Raw genomic sequence first — 8,962 nt, 5'->3', positions numbered from 1 at the left:
TGTCACGTGGCATTAGGGAGGCAAAGAGGCGATATGGACTTCACAGCCACTTCACTAACCCAGAGGCCACGCAGCGGCAAGATACGCCTCAACGACCCCACCCTGCCTGATGAACTCAACTGTGTCTTTGCTCGGTTTGAGGCAAGCAGCACCACCCAGGCACTGATGAACCCCCCCTTCAACCGACAATCAGAATCTGCAGCTTCCACAGCTGCTTGAAGAAGATCCTTGCTAGCATCAACCCATGGAAAGCTGCAGGGCCTGACATTGCTGGGCAGTCCTGACATACTGAGCAACTAAAAGATGTGGTCACAAACATCTTCAGCACCTCTGTCAGCCAGGCACTGGTACCCACACATGCTTCAGAAGAGCTACCATTGTCCCTGTGCCAAAGAAGCACAGCTTAGCTGATCTAAATACCACCGCACCGTGGCACTCACACCAGTGCTGATGAAGTGCTTAATATATTACAATAATAATAATAATAATACATTTTTATTTGTAAGCACCTTTCATGACATCCATGGACACTTTACAGGGGTAAAAACAAAACAAATCACATAAAGCACAAACAGAAACTAAAATGACCAAAAGAACTAAAGCGAGTATGCAATCCTGAACAGGTGAGTTTTGTGTCGTGATTTGAAAACATGAGGAGAGTCCATATTATGAATGTCTGGTAGGAGAGAGTTCCACAGCTGGGGAGCAGAGGAGGAGAAAGTTCTGTTCCCCATGGTTCTGAGGTGGGTGGGGGCCATAGTTAGGTAGATAGAGGAGGAAGAACAGAGGATGCAGGAGGTGTGGTGATGTGAAGAAGTGCAGCTAGATAAGGAGGGCTGAGGTTGTGGATGGCCTTGGATGCGTACAGGAGGATTTTGAACTTAATTCTGAATTTAACTGGGAGCCAGTGGAGCTGCTGTAGAACCGGGCTGATGCGGTGAAATGAGGGGGTTTGGTAATAAAGAGAGTTGCTGAGTTTTGAACCATCTGAAGCTTCTGGAGAGATTTGTGAGTGAGGCCAAATAAACGAGAGTTACAGTAATCAATACAGGAGGTAACAAGACTATGAACAAGGATGGAGGTGGTATGTGGGGAGAGGGAGGGGTGGAAATAGGCAGAAATATGCAAACCAAGTAATATTACTGACATAGGAGTGACAGGATAGAATGATGTCAAGGATGACATCCAGACTCTTAATCTGAGGGGAGGGGGAAACTGAGGAGCTGTCGATGCTGAGAGAGAAACTGCCAACTTTGGATAAGGTGAATTTTGTTCTGACAAGGAGGAAGTCAGTTTTGTTGCTGTTTAATTTAAGGAAGTTTGAGGTGAACCAGGATTTGATTTCAGATAAGCAGGTGGTGGAGGGAAGAGTTAGACTTGGTCGATAAGTAGCGCTGGGTGCCATCCACGAAGCAATAGAAATGAATGCTGTATTTGAGGAGGATATTGCCAAGGGGAAGGAGGTAAGTGATGAAAAGGAGGGGCCCCAGGACAGAGCCTTGAGGCACACCTGAAGTTACAGGAGAGGGGTGGGATTTAAAAGACTTAAGCTGGATAAACTTCAAATAGCTAATCATGAACCATCTACAATCCTGCCTCACTGCCACCCTGGACCCCCTACAGTTTGCCTACAAGGTAAACCGTTCCACTGAGGATGCCATCTCCACCATACTCCACCTCATCCTGTCCCACCTGAAAGATAAAGACACCAACACCAGAGTCCTCTTCATGGACTTCAGTTTGCCGTTTAATACTATAATTCCACAACATCTGGTGGAGAAGCTGATGTTGCTGGACATGGACACTGGAATCTCCAACTGGGTCCTCAGCTTCTTAATGCAGCAGCAGCAGACAGTCAGGGTGGGAAAAGAACATCCAGCTCCATCGTGGTGAACACAGGTTCCCTCAGGGCTGCGTCCTGGGCCCCCTCCTGTTCAGCCTGCTTACCCATGACTACACTGCCGCCCATGCCACCAACCAACGACGTGGCTGTAGTGCGCCTCATTAAGGACAACAATGAGGCCGTGTACAGTATGGAGGTGGAGCAGCTGACTTTGTGGTGCAGGTCCCACAACCTATTAAAAACAAAGGAGATGGTGACCCTACAGACAGGCCTACAGTCCTCTGACCATCAATGGGGCTGCTGTGGAGACAGTCAGCAGTGTCAGGTTTCTCAGATTCCTCCTGCCAGAGGACTTGACCTTCACCACCACTGCAGCCATCTTCAAGAAGGTCCAACAGCAACTCCACCCACTTAGGAGACTCAGAAAGGTAGGTCTTCCCACTGTATACAAAAAAGTATAAATTACTGCAATATAATGTTACCTGCTTTGTGGAGTTTTGTAAGAAACATAACAAACAAACATTAATCCAGTTTATATAAAAATCTGTAAAATATTCTGGATTAATATGAACCATCCAACAGATGAGTCTCTTCACTGCACGCCTTAAATGTTACGATTATATAATAATAGCAATAATAATAATAATAACCTCCTTCCAAACCCTGTTCAGAAAGTTTATGTTTAAAAAGTAAATAATAAAATAAGATGTGAAAGGGCAGAAGTTTGTAATGAGGAATTAAGTGTAATGGTCCTGGGTCCTTTGACCCAGTGTTCTTATTTGTATTTGTTTTGTATCATGTTTTCTTTGGGGCTCCTTTTTTCTCTTGCTTATTGTGTTTTGGTTATGTTATCCCCAGTGTGTTTCATGTATGTAGAGATGCCTTGTGTTTAGTTTGCGTTTCCATTTGGTCACGTTTAGGTTCCCTCTGTGTGTCAGTTCTGTATGGGTATCATATTTGTGTTACTTCCTGTTTTATTTTGGCAGTCATCTTGTCCCTTTATCTTCCAGGTGGGACAGGATGAGGTGGAGTGTGGTGGAGATGGCATTTATGGTCCAGGTTGGAAGGGAGGCAGGATTTTATGTGCTTCATGATTAGCTGTGTTCTAGTTTGCTTCCCTTTTGTTAGTATTATTAGGATTATGTTGTTCACCTGTGTTTCCCATATGTCCACTTCCCTCATGTATCGAAGTCCTGAGTTTCTCCTGCTTGTTGTCGCGTCCTCGTCACTGTTCCCTTCAGTGTTGACCTTGTAAGTTTCCTGCTGTGTATCTCATGTCCTGAATCCCAGTCCGTTTACGTTTATGTTAGTTTAATCCAATCTAGATAGTAAGTTATGTTTTGTACCTGTGATGGTTGTCTGCAACCACACAATTGAAAGACTCTGGTAATATTTATTTATATTTGTATAAACTTAATATAGTAGGGTTTTATACCTTAATGTTTATAGTTACTGAAGTTGAATGTAGTTTATTGTGCTGTTATAATGTGAAATCATAAATAATGGTGCATACTTGGCTAACATTGATTTCAGTGACTCATAGGTTCCAGTAATTCTTTTCTGTTTTCCTTGAGTTTACCTGCCTGCTGCTCCAGTTCTTCCCTGTTTGAGCAAAAGAGGATGCAGAGGGTGGAGCTGATTTAAGTGCTGAGGCCAATCAAGTGGACTTAACCATCTGTTGTAACCTCATGGGGGGGAATGGGTTCTTTATTGTATTTTTTTTTTCAAATATAGTTACACTTTGGTTCCCCCTGTGGCATTTAAAAAGGTTTATTCCATTACTATGTAGGTTGAGCTGTCTCTCATTTGGGCAGATCAGTTAGTTGAGTTCTGTTAAATGGTTTCTGTAAATTTTGTTTGGTTGACCTCTTTTACGGGTCCATTGATTTTTAAGAATTGCTTGTTTTCATGACATTTTTGCCTTTTTGGGGGGTTATAATAAAGCCCACAATTTGAAAATACACCTGTGCCTGTTTGTTTGTGTCAACCTGGTCCTTCATAGTACCGCTGCCTCCCGTCCAGCACTTCCTTTGTTCCAAGGTCGCAAATAAAGCTGAATTCAAATTAAGCCTTTTGTCTCGGGTGTCCGGCATTGAGGTCGTCTACCTTGACATGACATTAAGATGATGAAGGTCAAAATGTTAATTAAAAAAAAAGCTTAAAATGACAAAGAAATGTTTGTTCTTAATTCCATTATTTACTGTGAATTATTTAAGGCCATTTTGGAGTTTAAAAACTATAATAATTGCTTTAATAAAACAATCATTAGTCTTCTCATTAAATCATTTTACTACTTTTCAAGACTCGCTGCCTCCGCCATGCACATGGCATTTTGCATGACAAGACTCATCCTGCCAACCAGATCTTTCTTCACCCTGCTACCTTCTGGAAGACGCTTCTGGGCCATCCCTGCCCACACTTCCAGACTTCAGAACAGTTTTATCCCCAGGGCCGTAACAGAACTAACTTCTTACCTAGTACAACTGCACTTCAGAGGAATATGAAATGTGCAATATATCTTGCCATGATGTTTTTAATTATTTGTGCTTTTTAATTATTTATGTGTAAGATCTGATTGCAGTGAGGGTGTGGATGTGAGCATTGATCTTTTAGAGGTTGCACAAGCTAATTTTGTTGTCTGTATTGATAGCATAATGACAATAAATCTACCTACCTATTTACCTATGACTGAATTTCCAGTCTTAGATCAACAGCAGTTCTAATTAAAACCTGTTTTAAAGTTACAGCTCCGGTTGTGGTTCCTGCAGGCTCGTTTTCAGGATCAGGGGACGGAGCGTAAGAAGTTAAAATGACCGATGTCAGGGATGTCAGTGCTCAGGGACCTTTGAGGAGGTTCAGGGTCGGGGTTTTGGTCATGCTGTAAAAACAGTGGATTGATGTAATTTCCTGCTGGAGTTTGAGCCAAACAGCAGGAAGTGTTTGCCGTGTTTTGGGGCGCTGACTCTGGCCTGCAGGCGTGTTTCTCGTCCTGCTCCTGCTCAGGTGTTTCATGGCTAAACCGTCTCCTGAGGCTTCAGGTGAGACAGCAGGCTGACACACCCTGAGCCTCAGACACACACTTACTCACACACACACACACACACACACACACACACACACACACACACACACACACACACACACACACACACACACACACACACACTATGATCCATCACACACACCCTGCCTCTGCCTGCTTACACATTCACACACACACACAGAGCCACACCCAGTCTGTCCGTGCAGCCATACCAACACACCTTACACACACACACACACACAGTCCTCGCCTCCTGATTGGACCACTTGGAGCTTCACAGCCTGACTTCATCTTCTTTCTGCTCACACAGGATTTCCACTCAGTCAATCAAACTTTATTTTTTTGTTCACTCTGCCATTGTCTCCATCCTGAATTCAGTGAGTCATAATAAAGCTTTGGTCCAGATATTAAAGCTCAGTTTGATCATAGAAAAAAGTTGCACAACTTTGAGGGTGGAGTTTGATTTCATTTCTCAGTGTTCTGGCTGTACATGGCTCCTTAATCCAAAAGACATTTTTAATGCTGAAATGGAATTATTGTTGTTATCCACCAGTTTTACAGAAAAGCAGGAAAAAAATAAAGCAGGTTATTCTTTTTGATTAAGATGCTAAATTACAGTTTTCATTTTGAGTCCTGAACAGAAAGACGAGTTTCAGTCGATGAATCTTTGATTCATTCAAACTTCTCACATTTGGGTATAAAAATAAGAATATTTGTGTTTTCTTGTTTTTAATGACAGGTGGTCTAATAAATGTGTTACGTACTGCACATTTCGGGGCACCTCACTAATAATGTTTTATTATAACATGCCATATTACCATTGCAGGGGCTCTCGGTGTATTTATTCAACTCAAAAATCAAAGATGATTCATTCTTCCCGTTTCATCTTCTCGGAGGATGGAAACACGTCGTAATCTCAGGTCCTGCTTTCTGTTCGCAAAAATAAAATGAAAACAGACTTTGGAGGAGGAAGGCAGGGCTGTTGTTAGATGTTTCTAGCATTGTTTTCTGAAGAGATTTTTTAAAGTTCTCAGTAAAACTTGATGAGATGGTCCTTCAGGTGCTTCAGGTGTGTGGCTCTGTGCATACAGAGCTCAGAGTAACACTGAATCACAAATGCTTGGGGACCCTAAAATATTTGGATGTCTGATCTCTGGCAGCAGATCTGGAGGTCTGTGGAAACACTGCAGGTACAGGACTGAGACAGCTACAGAATGTTCATACAATCCAAATCAAATGAATGCTTTCACTGACATTAAAGCCTGAATATGGGTGGGAAAAAATACATTTTAGTGTCATATTGTCCAGCTATGACAAGTTTCTGTTAATCTTATATCCATTTTAATATCCTGTTTACAGTTTCTTGTGGGTATTTGTGGCACTGCTCTGGAATGGTTTAAATCTTATTTAGCAGACAGAACTATCTCAGTTGGCTTTGCTGGCCCTGATTCCTCCTCTGCCTCCCTGTTGTGTGGGGTTCCACAGGGCTCAATTTTGGGGCCCTTGCTTTTTTCACTTTATCTGCTTCCACTGAGATCCATTCTTAGAAAACATGGAATCGTCTTTCACTGTTATACTGATAATAGCCAGCTCTATGTGCCATTAAAGAAGAAGGATGGATTCCCAATTAAATCTCTTTTTGCATGTCTTGATGACATTAAAGTTTGGATGGCCCTAAATTTTTTACATTTTAACAAAAAAAGACAGAAGTGTTGGTGCTTAGACCCAGTAGCTTTTGTGAGCTTCCTCCCCAGGTTGATTTGGGCCCTTTGGCCTCATATGTTAAGCCCATAATTACAAATTTGGGCTTTATAATGGACAGTGATTTTAAATTGGATAGTCAAATCGGTGCAGTAGTGCAGTCTAGCTTCTTTCACTTAAGGCGATTGACGATGGTAAAACCTATTCTTTCTAGGCAGCATCTAGAAGCAGTGATACATGCCTTTATTACATCTCGGCTTGATTAGTGTAATGCAATCTATGTTGGAGTTTTAGTCATAGTCTTTTGATGAAAATGTAATTTACTTTTAGTCATAATTTAGTCATCTGAATAGTTTTAGTTTTAGTCTAGTTTTAGTCGAGGAATTATCATAAGAATATCCATCCATCCATCCATCCATCCATTCGCTTCCGCTCATCCTGTTCAGGGTCGCGGGGAGGCTGGAGCCTATCCCAGCTGTCACAGGGCGAGAGGCAGGGTACACCCTGAACAGGTCGCCAGCCTGTTGCAGGGCCAACACAGAGAGACAAACAACCTTTCACACACACATTCACGCTGTCATTCACACCTATGGGCAATTTAGTGTAGCCAATGAACCTAACCCCAGTAAGTGCATGTCTTTGGAATGTGGGAGGAAACCGGAGTACCCGGAGGAAACCCACGCAAGCACGGGGAGAACATGCAAACTCCACACAGAGAGAGGGAGAGGCCTGGGCCAAGGTGGAATCGAACCCAGGCCTTCCAGATGCTATTCTAACTGTGAGGCAGCAGTGCTAACCACTGCGCCACCGTGCTGCCCGTCATAAGAATACAGTCGACTAAATCTACAGTCGATTTAGTCGACTAAAATATAAAGGGTGTAAAATGTAAATGCTTTTTCTTCAGTTCCCTTGAATTAGTCATTACACAAAATTAAACATTTATTCAAAGTTATGGAATATTATTAATAATATTAACATTAGCGTTTCACCTGCTTCCCACACACCTGATCATTAACACCACCTTACTGAGATAATCCGAGCGTTTTACAGCAGGACACTCTGAAAGGTACAGGGCAGTGTTCAGGACTAAGATTAGGAAAGGCTAATCCACCGCGGTGTGGAGATTTTCTCTAAACACAAACTTGGAAAAACACTTTATGACATTAAAATGCTGACCTTTGCATGGAGATCTGGGTGACTGGTTTGCAGATGTCGTTTAAGATTTGTCGTGTTTTTACCCGAGATAGTCGCCCCACATGGTTTACACATCGTTTTGTTTGTCACAGCGTCAGAGAATAATGTGTCCATACATCGGCTCTTCTCTTTCTCCCTGCTGACATTGGTTACATAACTTAGTTCTATCGGAAAGAACGACCAATCACAGGCTAGTTTGGACTTCCCGGGTTTAGACCAAATTTGTGCAACTGTGCGTTTGATTGGATGTTTTCCTAAATTGTCCCGCCCTGTCACAAAATTAAATCTGTTCTGATTGGATGTCATCCCCACCAAACATTTTCGTCTCGTTTTCATTCGTTGACAAAAGTGTCAATTAATTTGGTCATTTTTTTATCCTTTTAGGTAGTTTTTATTTAGTTATCGTCTCGTTTTCCATCCATCCATCCATCCATCCATTCTTTTCCACTTATCCTGTTGTCTCGTTTTCATCATGAAAAAAAATAGTCGTTGACAAAAAACTATGACGAAAATATTTCATCAACGACATTAACACTGGTCAGCCAGTCTTCTCTTTCGGAGGGGCGCTAGTGAGCACCGCATGGAGTAGACGTGTTTTTTCAGGCTCCTCACCACTTAAAAGTGATTTCTTATTTATTTTGATTTTCCACTCATATTTCGGTTTCCCCGTGTTTCGACCATCTGTCTGGACATTGAGGATGACTAAACCCAAGGCGGATAAAGGAAAGAAGCAAGATAAAGCTCCGGAAGAGACGACGGAGCAGCACGTGCTGGAGCTAGCTAAACAAGCTACAACTGTGGCAGGTGCTGATGCAGCATGTGAGCATGATGCGGGATCCTCTACCCTCCTCGCGGCAATAAATAACATGAATAGGATAATGAACGATAGATTTAACGATCTTGAAGCAACTCTCGCTTCGACCCAGGCAATGTTATTAAACCTTGTCGACCGGATTAAAGAGGTGGAAGATGCTGCATCCAATCACGAGGGCCGCCTTTCCAAGCTGGAGGGGACCTGCGTTAGGATCCAGGCAGAGAACGAGGCTCTTCGCGCTAAGGTGACCGATCTTGAGGCTCGCTCCAGACGGCAGAATATCAAAATCATCTAGTTGCCGGAGAAGATCGAGGGTGGACGTCCTAGAGATTTCCTGATGAAGTTCATTCCGGAGCTGCTTGGTGTG

The sequence above is a fragment of the Archocentrus centrarchus genome, chromosome 17 (genome assembly GCF_007364275.1).
Source record: "Archocentrus centrarchus isolate MPI-CPG fArcCen1 chromosome 17, fArcCen1, whole genome shotgun sequence".
Lineage (NCBI taxonomy): Eukaryota > Metazoa > Chordata > Actinopteri > Cichliformes > Cichlidae > Archocentrus > Archocentrus centrarchus.
This window is presented reverse-complemented; position numbering follows the sequence as displayed.